General features: G+C 47.7%; 1 long non-coding RNA gene across 3 annotated transcripts in view; it reads right to left on the bottom strand.

Moving 5' to 3' along the window:
- Nucleotides 1–9,732: 9,732 nt before the first annotated feature.
- Nucleotides 9,733–24,379, bottom strand: part of LOC136576361 (uncharacterized) — a 116,184-nt gene continuing 101,537 nt past the window's right edge. For all 3 annotated transcript variants that reach the window (XR_010786348.1, XR_010786347.1, XR_010786349.1), the window contains 3 exons: nucleotides 18,945–19,060; nucleotides 10,647–10,699; nucleotides 9,733–9,765 (listed from right to left, as the gene is read on the bottom strand). This is a non-coding gene — a long non-coding RNA (uncharacterized lncRNA). The remainder of the gene's footprint in view (nucleotides 9,766–10,646; nucleotides 10,700–18,944; nucleotides 19,061–24,379) is intronic.

Below are 24,379 nucleotides of genomic sequence, written 5' to 3'. Positions count from 1 at the left end.
TGGGGCAGATAGGTAGAACACCGTGATGGGAAGACTTAGTGCATCCCTAGTATACACAGACTCCTGTAATATTCCTGTAGCAAAGGCATAAGCAGATCCCAGTAACATTTCTGTAGCAGCAGTATAGGCAGACCCCTGTAACATTTCTGTAGCAGAAGTATAGGCAGACCCCTGTAGCATTTATTTAGCAGCAGTATAGGCAGACCCCTGTAACATTTCTGTAGTAACAGTATAGGCAGACCCCAGTAACATTTCTGTTGTAGAAGTATAGGCAGACCCCTGTAACATTTCTGTAGCAGAAGTATAGGCAGACCCCTGTAGCATTTCTGTGGGCGTGCAGGACACCTGTTCAACCTTATGGTATTTACATTTTGCTGCTGACAACCTTTTGCTATTTTAGTAGAAGTTTAGGCAGACCCCTGTAACATTTCTGTAGTAGAAGTATAAATGTTAAAAAAGTAGTGAAGGCAGCAGATCAAGGTGCAAAACAATGAAGTTTTCTTTATTTCTTTCCTCCCAGACAGCTAAACACGACGTTTCGACTACGAGAGTCTTTTTCAAGTATGGATCCCAAGCTCAGTGGGCGTGCAGGACACCTGTTCAACCTTATGGTATTTACATTTTGCTGCTGACAACCTTTTGCTATTTTAGTAGAAGTTTAGGCAGACCCCTATAACATTTCTGTAGCAGAAGTATAGGCAGACCCCTGTAGCATTTATGTAGCAGCAGTATAGGCAGACGGCTGTAACATTTTTGTAGCGGCAGTATAGGCAGACCCCAGTACCATTTCTGTAGTAGAAGTATAGGCAGACCCCAGTAACATTTCTGTAGTAGAAGTATAGGCAGACCCCTGCATCATTTCTGTAGCAGAAGTATAGGCAGACCCCTGTAACATTTACGTGGCAGAAGTATACGCAGACCCCAGTCACATTTTTGTGGCAGAAGAATACGCAGACCCCTGTAACATTTATGTAGCAGCAGTATAGGCAGACCCCTGTAACATTTCTGTAGCATAAGTATAGGCAGACCCCTGTAACATTTAAAAAAAAAAAATTGACATTTCAGCGTGATGACTAGAGATGAGCGAACGTGCTCGGCCACGTCCCTTTTTCGCCCGAGTACCGCCATTTTCGAGTACTTCCGTACTCGGGCGAAAAGTACTCGGGGTGGCCGGGGGGCGCCATGGGTGAGTGGGGGGTAGTAGCAGGGAACAGGGGGGAGCCCTCTCTCTCTCCCTCTTTCCCCCACTCCCCGCTGCAACCCCCAACTCACCCACGGCGCCACCCGAATTTTTTCGCCCGAGTACGGAAGTACTCGAAAATCGCGGTACTCGGGCGAAAAAGGGGCGTGGCCGAGCATGTTCGCTCATCTCTAGTGATGACATGATGTTTCAGGAGGAGGAGTAGGACTAATATCAGAGACAGATTGACAAAGCTAAATGCCCCGTTTTTCCGGTGATAGAGAAGAATGCTTTTATCTGCGGTTGCAGGGAAAAGAATCTTTAGGTTCCGCTGCTCTCTGCCGGTGGAGAAGAGAAGTGTGGGGAAATCCAGACTTTGTTCATCTTTATGAGTGTAAGCATGTCAACACTGGCAGTTGACAGCTGCACTAAACACCCTCTCTGACAAGATGCTAGCGACAGGGCAAGCCAGCACCTCCAGGGCATGCAGCGCAAGTTAATGCCACGTGTCCAGCTTTGACACCCAATAGTTGTATGGAGCAGAGGCATCACGGAGGACGGTGGTACGATCGGCTACATACTCCCTCACCATCTTTTTACAGTGCTCCCTCTGACTCCCACTTGACTGGGGAGTGGTGACGCAGTCTTGCTTGGGAGCCATAAAGCTGGCAAAGGCCTTGGAGAGTGTTCCCCAGCCTGCGCTGAACATGCTGGCTGATCTCCGCACCTCCCCTGCTACTTGGCCCTCGGAACTGCGCCTTCTGCTGCTAGCGCTGTCAGATGGGAAGTCTAGCATCACTTTGTCCACCAGGGCCCTGTGGTATTGCATCACTCTCATACCCCTTTCCTCTTCGGGAATGAGAGTGGAAAGGTTCTCCTTGTACCGTGGGTCGAGAAGGGTGAAAAACCCATTAATCCATGTTGGCCAGAATGTGTCTAACGCGAGGGTCACGAGAAAGGCAGCCTAACATGAAGTCAGCCATGTGTGCCAGGGTGCCAGTACGCAAGACATGCTGTCCTCGATAGGAAGATGACTTTCAGGATCCTCCTCCTCCACAGCCCATACACGCTGAACAGATGAGAGGCCAGCAGCATGGGTACCCTCTGCAGTGTGCCCAGCTGTCTCTTCCACCTTCTCCTGCTCCTCCCCCTCCTCCTCCAAAACGCGCTGAGATATAGACATAACGGTGGTCTGGCTATCAACCGAGATACTGTCATCCCCCGTCTCCTGTTCCAACCGCAAAGCATCAGCCTTTATGCCTTGCAGCGAACTTCTCAGCAGGCATAGCAGCGGGATGGTAACGCTAATAATTGCAGCATCGCCGATCACCATCTGGGTAGACTCCTCAAAGTTTCTGAGGACTTGGCAGATGTCTGCCATCCAGGCCCACTCCTCGGTAAAGAATTGGGGAGGCTGACTACCACTATGCCGCCCATGTTCGAGTTGGTATTTCACTATTGCTCTACGCTGCTCATAGAGCCTGCCAACATGTGCAGCGTAGAATTCCACCATGTGGGCACGTCGTACAGCAGTCAGTGCTCTGGCAGATTAAACTGATGTTGCAGGGTCCTCAGGGTGGCAGCGCCTATCGTGGACTTGCGGAGATGTGCGCAGACGCGGTGCTCCTTGACGAGCAGGTTAGACAAGTGCGAGTAGTTTTTCAAAAACCGCTGAACCACCAGATTGAAGACGTGGGCCAGGCATGGCACGTGTTTGAGGCTGCCAAGCTGCAGAGCCGCCACCAGGTTACGAACGTTGTCACACACGACCATGCCCGGTTGGAGGCTCCGCGGCGAAAGCCAGAGGTCGGTCTGCTCTGTCAGACCCTGCAACAGTTCGGGGCCATGTGTCTCTTGTCACCTAAGTCGAGTAGTTTCAGCACGGCCTGCTGCCGCTTGCCCACCGCTGTGCTGCCGCGCCGTGCCACACCGACTGCTGGCGACGTGCTGCTCACACTTCTTAATTGAGAGGTAGAGGTTGCATAGGAGGAGGAGGAGAGGGAGGGAGGGTTTAGAGGAGGTGGCATAGACTGCCGCAGATACCAGCACTGAGGTAGGACCCGCTATTCTGGGTGTGGGTAGGATGTGAGCGGTCCCAGGCTCTGACTCGGTCCCAGCCTCCACTAAATTCCCCCAATGTGCCGTCAGGGAGATATAGTGGCCCTTCCCGTCAGTACTTGTCCACGTGTCCGTGGTTAAGTGGACCTTTCCAGTAACCATGTTGGTGAGGGCACGATTTATGTTGCGAGAGACGTGCTGGTGTGGGACTGGGACGGCACACCGTAAAAAATAGTGGCGACTGGGGACCGAGTAGCGCGGGACCGCCGCCACCATCACGTTTTTGAAAGCCTCCATTTCCACAAGCCTGTACGGCAGCATCTCCAGGCTGATTAATTTGGCATTGTGCATGTTTAAAGCTTGTGCGTGGCGGCGTATTTGCGCTTACATTCCAACACTTGCGATAGCTGAACGCTGAGCCGAGAGACATTGCTGGATGGGGTCGAGGACAGTGCAGGTGATGGTGTGGGTGCAGGCCGGGAGGCGCTCGTGCCTGTGTCCTGAGAGGGGGGGGGGGTTGGATCTGAGTGGCAGGTTGGGGCACAGGGGAAGAGGCAGTGATGCGACCTGGAGGCGGTGAACGGCCTTCGTCCCACCTTGTGGGGTGCTTGGCCATCATATGCCTGCGTATGCTGGTGGTGGTGAGGCTGGTAGTGGTGGCTCCCCGGCTGATCTTGGTGCGACACAGGTTGCACACCACTGTTCGTCGGTCGTCCGTGCTCTCACTGAAAAACATCCACACCTTTGAACACCTAGCCCTCTGCACGGAGGCTTGGCGCGAGGGTGTGCTTTGGGAAGCGGTTGGAGGATTCTTCACTCTGGCCCTGCCTCTACCCCTGGCCACCCCACTGCCTCTTCCAACCTGTCGTGGTGCTGCACTTGCCTCCCCCTCTGAAGACCTGTCCTCAGTAGGCTTAGCAAACCAGGTGGGGTCAGTCACCTCATTGTCCAGCTGCTCTTCCTCCGAATCCTCTGTGCGCTCCTCCCTCAGACTTACTGCCCTTACTACTACCTCACTGATAGACAACTGTGTCTCATCATCATCATCCTCCTCCTCCTCCTCCTCACCCACTGAAAGCTCTTGAGACAGTTGCCGGAAGTGCCCAGCCTCATCACCCGGACCCCAGGAACTTTTCAAAGGTTGGGCATCGGTCACGACAAACTCCTCAGGTGAGAGAGGAACCATTTTTTCCCACTCATGACAGGGACCCGAGAACAGTTCCTGGGAGTCTGCCTGCTCCTCAGAATATGTCATTTTCATGGAGTGAGGAGGCTGGGAGGAAGGAGGTGAATTGTGATATGAAGCTGGGGACCCCAGAAACTTGCCTCTCTCCTAATCCTGCAGCAGCTGGCTGTGATTCACCTGGACCAGGAACTCGGCCTGTGCCCACACGCTCACTTGGACCTCCGCGTCCTCGTCTGCATCCACGTCCTCGACCCCTACCCCTCATCATGGCGGATTACGAATAGAGTAGGGGCCAAATAAATTACCCCACTGTACAGCACTGACAACTGGGCCTTAATTTACCGCACACAGAGACTTGTAGATAGCGGAGGCTCTATGCTGTGACTAGGAAAAAGTAACCCGCTGTCTCGCGCTGATACCTTGGGGTAATTACTGCTCGCAGAGACTTGTAGATTATAGAGGCTGTGTGGAGTGGGAGAAGACTAAAGTCAGTGGATAAAGCTGGTAACTGCGGCGATCTCAACCCCACCAAGGGAAATGGTATTGTGGGACGCTCTGCACAGTGGCTGAGCTGAAATACTTTGCAGTGGCCCCGGTAATATTACAGTACTGTTTAGTGGTGAGACCGCAGTCTATATCACTGCAGACAAAGAACTGTATAAATAATTATGGAATTATTTGCGTACACTTTCACGCTGACAGCGGGATTGTAACGCAAACTGCAGCCAGAAAAAAATTATACGGAAGGCTGCAAACAGGCCTAGCTGCGTAAAACTGAAGCACTACAACTCCCAGCAGGCACCCAGTAAAATGCACACGGTCAGAGGTAGCCCTAAGAAGGACCGTTGGGGTTCTTGTAGACAGGATCCTACACTACCACTTTCCCTATCTCAGCAGCACTTTCCCTATACTCTCCCAGTGTGTGTCTGAGGCGAGCTATCTAGGGTATATGACTTAAACTTTAAGGTCCCCTGTCTACAGACGTTATTTCACCGTCAGTAAATCTCCAGCGAATCACGTTGTCTGAAGCTTTCCATAGCATTGCTATGGAAAACGCTGGCCCCGTGTCGACGAGCAGAGAATCATTGTGATTCTCTGCTTGCGACCGACAATTCGCAGCACGCTGTGAATTGCCGCGATTCTCCGTGGTCAGCCAATCTGTCAAAACATTCTATGGTATTTTAATTAGTACCAATGAAAAATGCAACTTGTGACACAAAAAAAAAACACTCGGCCAGCAATGTGAATGGGGAAATGAAATTCATGATTTTTTTAAAAAGTATGGAGGAGAAATGACCGCCCATTTACACGGGCCGACAGTTGCTTGGTTTTTACGTAACTCCAAGAGGTGAGCAATTTCCTGCTCAGTGCCCCGTTGGTGGTCGCGTATACATGGGGCTACCATCGCCCCAAATCGCTCTTTGCAGCGATGATTTGAGTGATAATCACCCATGTAAAGATACCTTTAGGCCCAATGTCCACAGGCGGATTTGATTTGCGGAATCTGCACGGGGCACCCGCACTTCAATTTACACATGCAATGGAAGCCGTCCAATCTGCAGCCCGTCCACAGCAAAGCATGAGTTAAAAAAAAACAATTATATTGCGCATGTGCGCCGGCACACTGGCTGTCAGTTCCGCACACGTCTGCAGTGCAGAAAAAAGAAGACGGGCACAGATACGCAGGGTCGCCGGCTGGGGGCAGGTTCAGATTCCACTGTGGACTTCCACATCGGGAATCCGACCCGCCCATGGACTTGAGGCCTTAAAGGGGTTGTCCCGCGAAACAAAGTGGGGGTATACACTTCTGTATGGCCATATTAATGCACTTTGTAATGTACAGCGTGCATTAATTATGAGCCATACAGAAGTTATTCACTTACCTGCTCCGTGGCTGGCGTCCTCGTCTCCATGGTGCCGTCTAATTTTCAGCGCCTAATCGCCCGATTAGACGCGCTTGCGCAGTCCGGTCTTCTCCCTTCTGAATGGGGCCGCTCGTGCCGGAGAGCGGCTCCTCGTAGCTCCGCCCCGTCACGTGTGCCGATTCCGGCCAATCAGGAGGCTGGAATCGGCAATGGACCGCACAGAAGACCTGCGGTCCACCGAGGGTGAAGATCCCGGCGGCCATCTTCACAAGGTAAGTATGAAGTCGCTGGAGCGCGGGGATTCGGGTAAGTACTATCCGTTTTTTTTTCTTTTTTAACCCTGCATCGGGTTTGTCTCGCGCCGAACGGGGGGGCTATTGAAAAAAATAAAAAACCGTTTCGGCGCGGGACAACCCCTTTAAGTTGTTTTCATGTAGCATTTCATGTTCAGCGCTGGTTCCACCCCAGATTTCCATCTTCGGTGCAGAATGCCATATAGGGACTGAAACCAGGATGGAGCGAGGACAGAACCATACGGCTCGATATGTGAGGGGGAGGAGACCTCTTTGGTCTGTATTTCGCATGGTTTCCATCCCTGTCAGTCTTTATAGCTGGATAGAAAAGCGCTGATGATGATGCTTTTCTATCCAGCTTTAAATGCTGACAGGGAATAAATGTAATTGGAGTTAAGTGGCCCTACTGAGATTCCTACACGGGGCCCCATCTACAAGGAATTAAAGATTTCATAAATGTTACAAATGGAAATGTTTATACGGTTAATTTGCTGTATGACTAAACAGTAGCTGTAACTTATATGTGGACCTTGTAGAATAAAAGGGTAGCTGTCACCTTCTATAAGCACCATAAACTAAGTATGATGCTTATAGGACTGGTCCTGCGGAGTCCCGGGATGTAATGTTTATACTTACCAGGCTCCCCGGGAAGTCAATGCTCCATCTATCAGCGTGACTCTTCATTCAGTCTGTGTGCGCACTCCCATAGAGAACAGTGGAGCGCGTGTGACAGCGCGGGAATGGGGTGTATATACATTACATCCCCGGACTCCGCCGGACCCGTCCTATAAGCATGTGTCTTAGTTTATGGTGCTTATAGGAGGGGACAAGTTCTCTTTATAGAGTTTGTATGAGATGGGAATAATGGGTCTGACTGGGCATGAGCTGTGATACCAGATGCTACATACTGACAAGAGTGGCGCTGTTTCTAGATAAAAAGGCCCCTTTTATCCAAATCTCACACATCTTTCTTTCTTACTAGTATAAACGAGACGGCACACAGGATATATTTCTAAGGTTGTTTATTTCCAGTATATACTTTTATTATATCACTAGTATTATTACACTGTTTTCCTATCACTGTTGTTATAATATCACTAGTTTTATCATTCTACTATTATTATTCCATCACTATTATTACTATTATGTTATTGTTACTCTAACGCTATTATGTTGTATATAAAGCTATCAGACTACTGCTACAATCATTAGACCATTTTTACCCCATCACTAGTATTATAAGGTTACTGTTATTATCAGTGTACTATGTTGTTCTATAACTAATTCTAAGATGCCCAACCCTAACATTGTTGATCCAGAAGAAGGCGAAAAAACCCTGGACACATTCAGCCAATTGGTGACCAGGGAAAAATTCCTTCTTGACCCCGGGAAAGGCGATCGGTCCTAGAACCCCGGATCAAACTCTCTAAAGCAATTACCAAATTCCTAGTTAGTATTATATTATTAACCCTATTAAGACTATTATCATATAATTTAAAGAGTATTATTACTCTTGTTTATAATTACTAATATTATATTATTATTACTTAGATGCTAATACTACTACTATTTCACTATTACTAATATTACACTATAAGTAAGCCTAAAGCTTTAGATCCAGAAGAAGACGAAAAAACCCTGGACACATTCAGCCAATTGGTGACCAGGGAAAAATTCCTTCTTGACCCCGGGAAAAGGCGATCGGTCCTAGAACCCCGGATCAAAGCCCCTCACACAGTTACCAAATTCCTAGTTAGTATTATATTATAAATACTATTATATTATGATTTTAAGAGTATTATTACTATTATTTATATTACTAATATATTATTACTTTTGTGCTAATACTACTAATATTCTACTATTACTAATATCACACTATACCTAACCCTAACATTGTTGATCCAGAAGAAGGCGAAAATACCCTGGACACATTCAGCCAATTGGTGACCAGGGAAAAATTCCTTCTTGACCCCGGGAAAAGGCGATCAGTCCTAGAACCCCGGATCAATATATTATAAATACTATTATATTATCATTTTAAGATTACTATTGTTCCTAATTACTAGTATTACACTATTATTACCTGCATGCTAATATCATTACTCCTCAATATTATTATATTATAAACCATAAACTACTATTATATTATTTTACAGCATTATTACTATTGTTTCTTATTACTATTACACTGTTATACTATCTATACTAATATTATTACTATCACATTGTTTATACAGAAGATAAGCATTTTTTATAATTATTACGTTTCCTGAAACCATTAGTACTTCACTATTAGTAATTTTACACTAACCCTAACGCTACAATTATTGATCCAGAAGAAGGCGAAAAAACCCTGGACACATTCGGCCAATTGGTGACCAGGGAAAAATTCCTTCTTGACCCCGGGAAAAGGCGATCGGTCCTAGAACCCCGGATCAAACCCCTTCCTACTATTATTCGTGATATTATTATTGTTCTACTATTAATTTATTTCTGTTACTATAATTACTATTATAAATATTATTATATTATTTTTACTATTGCTGATGTTACTGCAATAGTTCAGAGGTGGAGGGTGCTTCGCAGGATCGTCCACATGATGTTCTTCTTGCCCCACATGCGGGGGCTGCCGTGGTGGATGGAACGCTGCCTGATCCTGCTTCTTCTCAGTGACCGGTCCTGAATCCCTCTCAGTGGGTCAGATGGAACATCACTGCTGGATTCCTGGTCCTCTTCTTCCTCATCCTCAAGATCTTCTTCCTCTCTTTCCTCCTCATCCTCAATGTTCTCCTCTTTTTCTTTCTCTCTTCCCTCCTCCTTCATCTCTTCTTCCTCATCTTTTTTCTTCTCCTCTTCTTCCTCATCTTCATCCTCCAGCCCTTCACAGAGCATGCGAGCGATGGCTGCTCTTGCTCGCAGTGCCAACTCTGCCTTAGTTGGTCTTGGTCTGATGACTTCTTTAATAGTTGGCCGATATTGTCTCTGGGCTTCAGGGTTTGTTGGCATGAGGCGCTTAAAAGAGAGTGGATCAGTACATTATGTGCTCAGGTGACTACATATATACATGTCCATGATAGCTGGCACGTTTACTCACCTCCTTCTTGAAGAGAGGGGACGGCAGGAGTTGCATACATTTCGTCACCAGTTGGAACTCCTCCGCCGATGTGGCGCTGGCATAAGCTGAAGAGAGAGAACAAGCAGATAATGAGCTCAATCATGGATGTAGAGGAAGAGGCACAAAACTGACAAATATATGTAACCTGCTCACTGCTCAGAGTGTGACGGATAAAGGTCAGTTAGCAGCCATCTGTTCTCTCTATCTCCACCCTGTACTACATGGTCACCAGTTTCAATATCCAAACCCGCTGCAATTACCTATCCCCAGGACAATATGTTTTGGAGAAGCGGTTGTCCAGATGGGCCATCTCCTGCAATCTGAGCCCACCACCAAGATCAAGTTCACAACTGCAGGGTGCCTTGTGTCCTCACTGCATCAGTCAGATATAAATGTGCCAAACTTATCCATCAGGATCCATTAACCCAACAGAGACCAAAAAAGCCTCCCTTCAGCCTCTGTCGGGGCAGTGTATCGCAGTACCATTCTTGAGGCATGGAATAGCATATTAGATAACACAAATCAATATACACACATATACAGAAAAATATATCTGTATGTTTTATTAAATTGGAAGCCTATAAGCAACATATCCCAGTGTATTCCTACACATTGGAAGGTATACCAGCAGGATACTTGACTATATATACAATCTAATGTACAAACCCCTAAACATGGCTACACAACAAGACATAAAACCGAAAAAGAAAACACCTACCACACCATAATATAAAACAATATCTTTATTGTAATAAAACATTTATAAATAAAAATACATAACCAATGCAAGGGGACGCCGCAGACGAAGGCAGCTGTTGGGCCAAAACATATGTCGTGTACCCTAAAGCCCTCTTGCATGGGTTATTTCGCCCCCTGCCTACCCGTTATCCCAGCCCAGGGAATGCTATCCCTGACAACAGATGAGGAAGACAATGAAGAGTCCTACCTGATCCAAATCCGAAGCTGCTGGGCTCTGTAGTCCACATTGTCTCTGATAATCTGCATCACATCCAAAGCACAAAGAAAAAAGTGGTAAGAAAAGTTCTCTTAAAAGTCTTTCAATACATTATTACTGAGCTATGCTGCATATACAGAGTACTCATACACAGAGCTATGCTGCATATACAGAGTACTCATATACAGAGCGCTATGCTGCATATACAGTACTTATTTCAGTTTTTCAGGACATTTGGTACATTAGCCGGTAACATTAAAAACTATAACTCGTCCCACAAGAAAAAAAAAGTGACAAAAAAATATATGACCGTTGCGACTCTTAGAAGGCGGAGACATAAAACATGAAAATGAAGAGGCAAATAATGTCTGTGTCCTCAAGGGGTTAAAGATGGGTTCCTGCTCTGTAAGACTGAGTGACCCTGTATTACATTATGCACAGTTATTTATATGAGCACCATGTAGTGCTACATTAATCCTGCTGGGGGCAGTCACCTGGTGATAGCTGCAGGATCCATGTAATCAACTGATCACCAGCAGGTCTGCGCTATGAAAGGAGGGAACGCTGTGAATGGCACTAGGGGGCGCTATCCTCATATAATCAGATCATGTTAGTATACAGGACCCCCACTGTTGTCGGAGTAGGAGAGTTGCTCAATGCCAATTGATTAAAGGAGATCCTTGAGCTTCCCCAGAAGTTTTGTGAAAGTGACTACAACCCCCTAAGCATAACACATCTAAAATATGGGACCCCAGAAAATAAGCCGTGTATAGAGATAAATATATGTTCATTACATAACTGCCCCGGCTCCACCCACAAGTACTGATACTGGAGACGTCTTTGGGTTACATTACAGGGAGTCAGCAGGAAATTTCTAGAACTCTGAATTAAAGGGGTTGTGCCAAGTTATAAAGAGCCCCCACTTCACAGGATCCACAGGACGGGGTAACTTTATGATCAGTGGGGGCCCGACTGCTGGGAAACCCACTGATCCCAAGAACACAGTTCTGGTCAGTCCCTGAGTGAATGGAGCCATCGGACCCCCACTAATAATTTGGGATACCTTTATAACTTGGCACAACCCCTTAGAACAGTGTTTCCCAACTCCAGTCCCCAAGGCACCCCAACAGGTCATGTTTTCAGGATATCCTATAGTGAGAACGCCTGTTGGAATGTCTGAGGCACTGATAATAATCATATCACCTGTGCAATACTGAGGAAATCCAGAAAACATGACCTGTTGGGGGCTTGAGGACCAAAGTTGGGAAACACTGTCTTAGTACACAGTAGAGACATCATTCCATTACCTGAGATCACGCAGAAACGTGCGGGTGTCCGTCGTCACTCACTGCTGAGCTCTAACAGACTGAGCACAAGTGACAGTTGGAAGACTTTCAAACACCAATCCTGCGATCCTATTGGTCAGTCACTGATGCTGTCGCCATGGTGACAGATGTAGCTGCAGGTTCACTATATGGATATTCTTATATCATGGTGTGAGATGTGACGCCGTAGAGCTGAAGTGACGCCATTATTCTGCTTTTAGCCACATTCACACAACATTTAGGAACATTACTTTATCTTTCAGTTTTATTAATTTTTTCCTCCCTAAGTTATAGAAAATGCTTTATCTGCAGTGTTTCTACTACAAAATGGGAATGTTTTATCTTCGTGCTCCTTACACTGAGGCCACATTTAACCCCTTCAGTGGCCGGTTTCTTACCACCCTGTCAGACCCACCAGGGCAGGTGTTTGAAATGGGCCAATCATTTAATTTCAACTAATTTTTCGCGTTCCCAGAGCCATAACTTTCATTTTTCCATTGGCACGGCCATATGAGGGCGTGTTTTTTGCGGGACGAGTTGTACTTTTTGATGGTATCATTTTTGGGTATATATAATGTATTGTATAATTTTTGTAAAAAATCTTGTAGGGAGATTTGGGGGGAAAAAAAAGAAATTCTACCATTTGTCTTTTGGACTTCATTTTTCGGCGTTCAGCGTGCAGAATAAATAATGTGATAACCTTATTCTCTGAGTCACACGATTCCGGCGATACCAGGTTTATACTGTTTTTTTATGTACATTTAAAACATTTTTTTCTCTTAAAGGTTTCCTTTTGTGTCTCCACATTCCTAGAGCCGTATTCATGTTATTTCCCATTGCCAGAGCTTTAGAAGGCCGTGTTTTTTGCAGGATGAATTCTAGTCTTCATTTATCTAATTTTTGGGAACATATAAAATTTTGATCGCTTTTTATTCCATTTTTTCTAGGGCCAAGATAAACAAAATCTAATTATGGCATGTTTTTTATTTTTCACTGCATTCTCTGAGCAGTATACACAATGTAATAAAGTCATTCTACAGGCCAGTACGATTATGCCAATACCAAATTGTAATAATTTTTTGTTTTTGGCTACTTTTTCACACTGAATGGCTGTGATTGGTTAACCAATCAGAATTAGCTTGTTGGAGGTGGGGCATTCAAGCCCTGCATCCAGAAAGCAATGCTCTGTCGGCGTGGAGGAGGACGCTACAGCCTGCAACAGAGCCGCAGACCATCGCGAGGACCGAAACGCTGGTGACAGGTGAGTATTAGACCCCCCTGAGCCGCAGCTTGCGAGTTTTTTTGACTTGCAAGCAGGCTCGTAACCAGAGTTTTTGATCTTAAATCGGAGCAAGAATTTGGGAGAGAGCCTGCTTGCAAATCAAAAAACTAGCAAGCTATGTACAAGGGTACTATCACCAAGAAGACCCAGAGTTCAGGGTTAAACCCCCCCAAATCTAAGGCATCCCTATTTATTGACATTTGCGGTAATGGTAGACGAGGAGCTCTTGAAGCTGTCAAAAGAAGAGAAATTCAAACATCAGAATTTAACCGCAAGGGAGAAGAAAGCCCTTGAATCCATCGAAACCGATGCAACTATCGTGATTAGGCTGTTACATGTGCGGCTGGGATCTGTGGTACTATGTACTCCTAGCAGCACAGTCAGGTGGTTGAGGGTTAATTGAGCTGGCTGGGTGTGGTACTTCCTGCTAGCCAATCTCCTGGTTCTGTGCTCCCATATAACCCAGCTCCTGTCAGTCTCTGGCTAGGTCCCCTAGGGCAGGGGTCCCCAACTCCAGTCCTCAGGGACCACCAACAGGTCATGTTTTCAGGATATCCCATGGTAAGAACACCTGTATCAATGTCTGAGGCACTGATGATAATTACATCACTTGTGCAATACTGAGGAAATCCTGAAAACATGCCCTGTTGGCGGTCCCTGAGGACTGGAACTGGGGAACACTGCCCTAGGGTGAGCACTCATGTTGGTTCTGTCTCCTGTAACTTGTTATCAGTCATGGTCGGTCCTGTTCCCACTTGGATCTGTATTTGCAAGTAAGTCTATTGTGTGGCTCTGCTTCCCCAAGATTGTCTGGAAACCTGTCGTCCTAGTCTGCAGTACATGCAGCTCCCTTTTTCTTCCCCCTGTTCAGGTGCAGCCTCCAGAAATCTTATGTCTTACTCCGGGTGTCAGTTGGTGTAACTGGACACTCCCTTATGTCAGCCATAGGCCCGCGCCCAGGGTAATGGCTCCAAATTGGCATTAGAACACAGTGCGGCCGGTGGTGCTGCAGCTGAACCCCAGGGGTGTAACACCTTACGGGGCCTGAAAACTGAAAGCATTGTCGGAAGGGAGCTGATGACAGCTCAGCTGTCAGAGGTGGTACAACAGTGAACGGGAGCCTCCATGCCCAACCGTATCACATCTTCTATGAAAGCTGGAGCAACAGGGCACTAGAGAGTCCATGCCAGCCCATATCACATCTTGCATCCAAGCAAAAGGTGGCTCTGCTTAGCACTAGAGCATCCATGCCCCCCGGTATCAAATCTTGTATCCAAGCTAAAGGCGGTGAAATAGGCTACTAGAGCCACCTTCCCCTTCTCCCACCCCCGTATCACATCTTATATGAAAGCTGGAGTGTCCCAACAGGGCACTAGAGATTCCATGCCCGCTCGTATCACATCCTGAATCTAAGCAAGAGGTGGCCCAACTTAGCACTACAGCATCCATGCCCCACCACACCCTAGCACATCTTGTATCCAAGCTAGAGGCGGTACAGCAGGGTACCAGAGCCTCCACGCCTGTCTATATGGCATCTCGTTTCCAAGCTAGACATTGGACCAGGATTATAGATGTAAACCGACACCTAGTTACATTGTGAGCCTCGTGTGGTGCAGAGCATTAGGGCAGTGGCCGTGCATGCTCTCGCTCACGACCTGAAGTATGCGGGTTCAAACCCCGCATAGGCCAGATAGCCGGCTCAGGGTCGACTCAGCCTTCCATCCTTCCGAGGTTGGTGCAATGAGTACCCAGCTTGCTGGGGGGGGTAGAATGACAGCTGAGGGCATACCATCATGTGTTCCGGTGGATTTCTGTGCAGCGCGCTCTACTTTTTACCTTAGTGGCCTAGACTTTGTACCAGACCCCACCCTCTGGCCTCTGTATTCAATTAACCACTCATTTCACATCCTTTTACTCTAACTAGAGAAGAATTCAAAATCAACAAAACTTAAATCGTCACCGCACAACATAGTTCCGTTACACACTGCAATTTCCCTGCCACACTCCCGTGGACGTCCATTTAACCCAACAGTTTGTATATATAGAAGACCAGAGAAAATCATTACAGGCCTCTTACATTCTGCACATGGCGCCAAGGCGCCATTTCTACCAGCAACCCGAACGCTGCACTGCCCACCAAGCTGTTAGCCACCAAAAACGTAGGTGGCTATGGGTGACGCTGACCCTCACCTGGGTTGGCTCGCCAGGCCTCGCAGCTCCACTGCCGCACCCCCTCGCCTTTGTGAGGGTCGACCCATAGTACCGCCCAATCGTGACTGTAAACCTGAGCACTATTTCTATGCCGCCAACCGCAGAGTCTTTGCCCTCAGGGAGACGCGCGCATTTTACTTATCACAACAGAACGCAAAATTCCGGCCGAAATCTTAGCTCCGCGTGCTGAAAACCCTGAAAGAGCCAACCGAAATTAACCACTAGGAGATTGCCATTGGAAAAACAGTGGCTTTGTCACCTGCCTATCCGCTTATTCCACCAGCTCCTTTGCATACATCACTAAGCAAGCGCTGTGATTGACTGGCACTGTAGCTTTATGGTTAGTGTAGCACCACCCGCAAGGCGATTCATTATGGGCATCTCAAAGGAGGTTTTGAATTTGTATCTACAAACTCCTCAAATCGCGCCTTTCTATGGGCTACCTAAGGTACATAAAGGTTTGGCGCGACTGAAAGGTAGACCCATAGTGTTGGTGATCGTCATTCTGACCCAAGGAAGTAGCAAGTATCTGGATATTATCCTGAGACAGTTTGTTGAGGCATTACCAGCTTCTACGAGAGATACCACGGATGTACTTAAACGGCTGGAAGGCATATAATCACCGGATACGAAGCTGGCGAGTTTGGATGTAGAATCCCTCTACAGCTCTATCTCCCACTCAGGCGAACTGCAAGCTGTGCAATTCCTTTTGAACACAAGAGGTACACATCTAACATAGTAAGAGTATCCAGTTCATTCGGATTAAGACCCAACTCAGAGCATTTTTTTTCCTGCTCTGGATAGAAAAAAAAACAAAACAAACAAATTTGTGCCAGCGTAACTTTCTTAAGAACAGTGAAATATCCTTGGTCCAAATGGAACAGTCAAATTTATTAGTAGGAATCAAGGACAAGCCTTTCCTCATTACTGCCTGCTCAACCTCTGACCCCTCAGGATACATTGATGATCTGTAAATCATCTTTCATGGCTGGGGGTGCAGAGTGCGATTGCCTCTCATCAGAATTGATCAGACTTCTCACGGGGGAAGACCTATTGACCGCTATTGAGGAAACCCCATGCCACCGCGATTCCTCAACATATAATTCAAAATTAGTGGGTCTAAAAACTATGCTCCATTTGAGTTAAATCTTCCTCTACCACGCATTCTGGGTATAGTGCCACCCCTACCCCTAGGTCTCTCTGGGTAGGACCCTCTTTAGATGACTCATTACCAGAGATCACAGAGATCCCTATTGCACTGAAGAGGTTTCCGTTCCCTCAGATATCCAGTATACTTTTCTATTGCAGGTTTGAGTGTTTCTCCTTTTTCTCATCTTCTGTCTCTGCTGAGAACCCCCTGGTATCCTTAATCATTTCCTCTAAGCTCTTACTCTTCTTTTCTAGATTTATCTTCCTCTAATAATAGATTTATGAGTCTAAAAGAGCTTTCAGTGGCCTCCTTCTCCCACCGTGTCATGAAGGGACCCGTTCTTAGTTTTGGTGGTGGCAAAATGTGTGCCCTCAGCCCTTGAGGTACTATTTTGTGTTCTAAATAGTTGGTTAGCCCCTGCACCTCCCACCAATACCTTATACTTTCCTTATAGGTCCTAGTGAGATTCTTAAAGGCATAATTAAACAAAGTAGCTTGAGTATGTATATCCAGATCTTTATTCGAGAAAACTGATTTGGCCTCTAATAGCCAGGGGGCAGTATTGATGCTCCCTGACAGAAAACCTGCCATTTCAATTATAAGCAAATCACCGCGGCAGAAAGGTCCTTATAACAACTATTCCAAGAATATAACTACTATAATACTGCCCATATGTACAAGAATATAACTACTATAATACTGCCCATATGTACAAGAATATAACTACTATAATACTGCCCATATGTACAAAAATATAACTACTATAATACTGCCCCCTATGTACAAGAATATAACTACTATAATACTGCCCCCTATGTACAAGAATATAACTACTATAATACTGCCCCCTATGTACAAGAATATAACTACTATAATACTGCCCCCTATGTACAAGAATATAACTACTATAATACTGCCCATATGTACAAGAATATAACTACTATAATACTGCCCCCTATGTACAAGAATATAACTACTATAATACTGCCCCCTATGTACAAGAATATAACTACTATAATACTGCCTCCTGTGTACAAGAATATAACTACTATAATACTGCCCATATGTACAAGAATATAACTACTATAATACTGCCCATATGTACAAGAATATAACTACTATAATACTGCCCATATGTACAAGAATATAACTACTATAATACTGCCCCCTATGTACAAGAATATAACTACTATAATACTGCCCCCTATGTACAAGAATATAACTACTATAATACTGCCCCCTATGTACAAGAATATAACTACTATAATACTGCCCCCTATGTACAAGAATATAATTACTATAATACTGCCCCCTATGTACAAGAATATAACTACTATAATACTGCCCCCTATGTACAAGAATATAACTACTATAATACTGCCCATATGTACAAGAATATAACTACTATAATACTGCCCCCTATGTACAAGAATATAACTACTATAATACTGCCCCCTATGTACAAGAATATAACTACTATAATACTGCCCCCTATGTACAAGAATGTAACTACTATAATACTGCCCCCTATGTACAAGAATATAACTACTATAATACTGCCTCCTGTGTACAAGAATATAACTACTATAATACTGCCCATATGTACAAGAATATAACTACTATAATACTGCCCATATGTACAAGAATATAACTACTATAATACTGCCCATATGTACAAGAATATAACTACTATAATACTGCCCCCTATGTACAAGAATATAACTACTATAATACTGCCCCCTATGTACAAGAATATAACTACTATAATACTGCCCTCTATGTACAAGAATATAACTACTATAATACTGCCCCCTCTGTACAAGAATATAACTACTATAATACTGCCCCCTTTGTACAAGAATATAACTACTATAATACTGCCCCCTATGTACAAGAATGTAACTACTATAATACTGCCTCCTATGTACAAGAATATAACTACTATAATACTGCTCCTATGTACAAGCATATAACTACTATAATACTGCCCCCTATGTACAAGAATATAACTACTATAATACTGCCCCCTATGTACAAGAATATAACTACTATAATACTGCCCCCTATGTACAAGAATGTAACTACTATAATACTGCCTGCTATGTACAAGAATATAACTACTATAATACTGCCTCCTAGGCACAAGAATATAACTACTAGAATACATTAAAAACCCCATTGATTTACATTGGGCCAGTCGGACCTACGTTTTTCACAGATATATTAGGTGCACGTCTTTTTTCGGTGTGTAATACGCACCATTACAATCTATGGGTGCAGTAAATAGTCAATGTGCATGTTATATTACTTCATGGACTCACCTGAATAAGGCTGCACATTCACCCCCCATTTCTATGGGTCCAAGCTGTACGCTTCCAAAGCCCTCTTCTGGCACAGCCTCTCCAACTCATCCACGTGCTCCGTGCCGCCATAGTACCTGTCAGTAGAGGCAGGAGAGAACATGAAGAGCCTCTTTTTGGTGTCCTAGTGTAGTATAGCGCCTGCTAGAGGAGCTTCACACAAGGTGTAATTTTGCACAATTTCTGAACAGAAGATCCACAGCATTTCCAGTCTGAGCCGCGTGGAGGAGATGTAAACCTCTTCCACATGGTGCATAAAGATCTGCACAAGTCAGTACAGAACTGATATGTGGTGCGGTTTTAAGTCCGCAGCATGTCAGCTTATACTGTGGATATTCAGTATGAATTCCACCCCTTCAAATGAGGCTGTGAAAAACACACCAAAATCCACGTGTTGCGTGTATGGCGACATTGATTCTTGTGCCGACTGCACTAAAATCTGCAGCGCCAGCTGGACAATCATACTAACAATTGTTCGTCTTCATGGAACCATCTGCCGTGTGAGAACGCAGTGATGAAGCGCTGATCACAATGCTTTGTCGACCAGCACACGTTACAAGTAGCCAAGAATTGGCCGATGGAAGAACTCCCTAACGCAGGGTTTGTTGCACAGGAGTCACATAACCCGAATAGCGCTGTATGCAGAAAACAGCAAGAGACTGTCTGGAACAGACATTTTTGTTGCAGAAGTCTTCATACCCTTTATGTAAAGCAGCTCTAACACTCAATATGAGGGGCTCCTAGTTGGGTCTCTCTGGGATGGGGGATTGTCTAAGGCAGTGGTCCCCAACCTTTTTGGCACCAGGGACCGGCTTCAAACAAGACCAGTTTTACAAGGCCCATAAGGGTTGGGCGGGACATGGGCAGGGCTTTGGTTATATGGGGCGGGGTTATGAAGGGGGTTGGAGTTTAGTGCATTCTTATTTAATTATGACATTTAGAATGTCCTGGCAGTACACACATAGGGCAGTATATAATCTATCCCCCCCCAGCACACAGATAGGGCAGCATATAATTTATCTCCCCCCTCAGTAATAGACAGCCCGCACCCCTCAGTTATTAGCAGCCCCTCCCCCAGTAATAAGCAGGTCCCCCCCTTCCCAGTAATGGGCAGGTCCCCCCTTCCCAGTAATGGGCAGGTCCCCCCCTTCCCAGTAATGGGCAGGTCCCCCCCCTTCCCAGTAATGGGCAGCCCCCCCCTTCCCAGTAATGGGCAGCCCCCCCCCTTCCCAGTAATGGGCAGCCCCCCCCCCCTTCCCAGTAATGGGCAGCCCCCCCCCTTCCCAATAATGGGCAGCCCCCCCGCTTCCCAGTAATGGGCAGCCCCCACCCCCTTCCCAGTAATGGGCAGGTCCCCCCTTCCCAGTAATGGGCAAGTCCCCCCCTTCCCAGTAATGGGCAGGTCCCCCCTTCCCAGTAATGAGCAGCCCCCTGCTTCCCAGTAATGGGCAGCCCCCACCCCCCAGTAATAGGCAGCCCCCCCATAATATGCAGCACCCTTCCCTCCCGTAATAGGCAGCCCCCCCAGTAGTAAGCAGCCCCCGCAGTAATAGCCCCCCCCCCCCCCCCCGCAATTCTAAGCAGCCCCCCAACCCATATACTTACTACAGCGTCGCTCTCTGTCTGCTTGCTCTGACGTCAGTGTGCAGCCCGGAACGCTTCCTCCCCGAGTCCTCCCCTGCGGAACTAATGAGCAGGGGACTCGGGGAGGAGAATCCTGGCTGCACACTGAGGACAGTGTGCGCCGGGATCAGCGCGATCACCAGCGGGGAGCTGCGGCGCCCCCGCTGGTAATCGCTTCAGTGCTCAGCGGCGTTGGCACGCTGCGGGCCACATAACACAAGGCAGCGGGCCGGATTCGGCCCGCGGGCCTTGTGTTTAGAGCAAAAGTTCCCGGCGGTGCCGCGGACCGGCGCTAAACACACAACGGTCCGGCCGCGGTCCGGTGGTTGGGGACCCCTGGTCTAAGGGATCTCACACAAGGGCACGCTCTCTACAGGGGTTGTCCGAAGATATAGGCTTATCTCCTTATTCACAGGATAGAGGATAAGTGTCTGATCAGTGTGAGTCTGACTTCTGGGATCTGCAGAGATCACAAAAACAGAGGGGACTGAGGCTTCCCATAAGAATGGTGTAGCAGTCGCGCATACGCCCTGCTAGCCTCAGCAGCCCACATGCTTGATCGCTGCTCCATTCATACAGTGGGAGACACAAGACCTACATTTTCATGATAGGCAGGGGTCCGAGAATTCAGAACCCCCACCAATCAGACATTTATCACCTATCCCGTGGATAGGAGACAAGTTTGTAACTTGGGACCGTCCATGGAAGTCAATACTGTGTACAGCAGCAATAACCTTCTCTATTATACAGGCAGTTTGTCCGTCGCCACCACCAAGGCTTTCTGTAAGAACACAGTTAAGTAATGTTTCTTATGCAGCACAGTGAATAACGAGGCTGCATGGGACTGGGGGCGGAGCTTAAAGGGAATAGCGAGCTAGATGGGGGGGAGGAGCTAGGTACGGAAGAAGAAGGAGAAGACAGGAAGAAGACCAAGAGAGAAGAAGCGTGGAGGAAAGAGGACGGAGCCGAGCAAGACGCAAGAAAAGTTAGAAAGAAAAAGACTGAAGGCAAAGAAAGTTGAAGAAGAGGAGAAAACCGAAGCAGCTGACTGAATAGCGGAGGTCGGGAGTCGTTGGGAGAAGACAAGAAGAGGAGAGTCGGCCGGAGCGCGAAAGAAGAGGAAGATGGAGAACCTGAGGGCTCTAATCCAAGCGGCGGTCGTACAGGATGGCACCGGCTGGCTGGAGGAGATCCTTTCAAGCTGCAGGACGGCCGCGGGAGCGGCGGAGCCGGAGGAAGCCGGGATACAGCAGAGCGGAGCCAGCGAAGCGCCGCCGGAGGCTGAAGAGCAGTTGCGGGGAAGTCCGCAACGAAGGAAACAGCCGCCAGCAAGGCTCAGCCCGAGCCCAGCGAACAAACGCCGCGGTCAGCGAAGCAGCCGGATGGATGAGAGAGCGGCGGGAGCAGCGAGCGCCGGAAAAAAGATGGCGCCAAATTCAAATCCAGTGGCGGGAAAACGGACCGCCACGAGGCAGCGCTCACCGCCGGTGAGCGGGAGGAGAAGAAGAGACACGTGCCAGGAGGCAGCAGCAACAGCAACCCTTGCAGCAGAGGAAGAACAGCGCGCGTCTGGGCGCAGGACAGCGCAGAGAGGGAGAGGTGAGCCACGGAGTGAGGCAGGAGAAGGAAGGGACACGCGGGGAGGGCGCGTACCCCACCAAGATGGCAGAGCGCCACAAGCAGGATGCAGCACAGCACAGGCGAGGAGTCAGAGGGGGGGGGGGCAAGTACAGGGGGAAATAGATTACAGGCAGCAGCCCAGTTAGCTCCTCCACCAGCAGCGCAGCGAGTAGCCCTGGCCCCGCGTTGTTACCCCCGCGGAGGAGACAACGAAGGGGGAGTAGCCCTTCTTCGGGGTCACGTAGCATCACCCCTGAGCCCCAGGCATCTAGCCACATGACACATAGACATAGCCGACCCCCCTACCATCATAGAAATAGAGCCGAGGCGGCCCCGTACCGGGGGCAGCAGGAGGTGGTATATCCTACGCAAAGCAGACACGTTTCTCATGTCCCGCCACCCGCTTCGGGCACACAGCGCCGTTGCTACGTTAACCCCCGATACTTAGACCCAGTGCTACAAGAAACGCTGGGTTACTCTTCCCAAACGTCCGACAACCGCGCTAGCAGTAGCCGCCAAGGGCAGGGCGCCAGGCGCAGGCAAAAAGATAGAACCAGAGCGCTAAGACAGGAGGCCAGGCGTTCCAGGCAGTTAGAGCAGGCGAGTAGAGCTTCCAGTAGCAGCAGCGGCAGGGCGCAAGGAGTAAGTAGGGTAGAGAGGGGCAGTTTGGAAGAAGTGACACGGCGCTCAGAAGACCAGCGTCATACGCTTCACTCGCAGTCGAGGCAACATGGAATGGAATACAGGAATTACAAAAGTCACAGCCACACGCAAGGACGGTCAAGCAGACACCAGCCTGGTGTGGCGTCACAGCAAAGGGCGCAGGAGGCTACGCGCACAGTCAGTCGGGAGCCCACGCCTGATCAAAGGATTCGCAGGAGGGAGACAGCTGGGACATCACCCTTGGCATCGCCGGAGGTCGGTCGAGCTGGTGAGTTATCATTGCATAATGCTTGGTGTAATGTGATGGATCCCGCAAAGGGTGCGGATAAACAGGATTTGGTCACGGTATTAAAATCTTTGTTGAGCAAGGTTGATACGCAAGAAGGGCTTTTAGTGTCCTGTGGTTCACCAGGGGGCAGAGGCCCGCCTGTGAGTAATGTTTCTGGAAGCTCAACCCGGTGTACGGAAGGTGACCCAACGGAAGGTTTAAAATATTATGATTCAATGTTTTGTGGTGTTGCCCCGCTAGGGGTAGGTTTGGCTGACGATTTGGTTGAAAAGATTAAACAAGGTTTATATGTGGATATCTGGTCCTTATTATCAGCGGACCATGTGATGGTAGATAAGGAACGGTTGTCGGAACGTGGTGAGAAAAAGCCAAAAATCGCGAAGACGTTTGGGAACTGGCTTCAAGCTTATTTGGTGTTGGCCCATGTAGCGTGTCAACATCAGCCTGCTAAAGGACCGGAGTTGATGGTCTATCTGAATACCATTTACAGCGCCTACAAGCTGCACGGTGGGTCAGCTTGGTGGCGTTATGATGAGGACTACAGGCGACGGGTTTCGGGTATGAGCCACATAAGCTGGGCCACAAAAGCAACTGATGTGTGGATTCAGCTTATTCTGGCGCAAAGGCCCGCTAGAGCGTCCTTTCCTACGGGAGCCGCGGGAGGCGGGCAACAGCCCTCCGCGGCTGCTCAGAGACCCAATGGCTCATGTTGGCTCTACAACGAGGGCCATTGCAGGTTTTATGCCACCTGCAAATTCCGGCACGAGTGCTCGGTTTGCGGGGGGCAGCACGCAGCAGTTCGCTGCTTCAAGAAACAGAGAACGACTGCCGCAGTGGGTGGTGCCGGTGGAGCACCAAACACCGGTGAAAAGCCGGGTCCTGGATCTGTGGTTAGACAGATACCACATGAAGCAGGCGGCAAAAATTCTTAAGGACGGTTTTTCAGTTGGTTTCGTTATTCCGTTTGTGTTTTCACCCGCGTCATTGTTCGCCCCAAACCTAAAATCGGCGTTGGACAATATCCATTTAGTCAAAGAAAAATTGAGTAAGGAAGTGGAGCTCGGCCGCATGGCCGGCCCTTTCGAAGCGCCGCCGTTTACGAATTTGCGGGTGTCCCCCTTGGGTTTGGTACCCAAGAAGGAAACCGGGAAATTCCGCTTAATACATCACCTATCCTTTCCAGCGGGGGATTCCGTTAACG

This window comes from Eleutherodactylus coqui, chromosome 8 (genome assembly GCF_035609145.1).
Source record: "Eleutherodactylus coqui strain aEleCoq1 chromosome 8, aEleCoq1.hap1, whole genome shotgun sequence".
Lineage (NCBI taxonomy): Eukaryota > Metazoa > Chordata > Amphibia > Anura > Eleutherodactylidae > Eleutherodactylus > Eleutherodactylus coqui.
The sequence above is the reverse complement of the archived record's forward strand: the minus strand, read 5'-3'. Positions and strand labels throughout refer to the sequence as shown.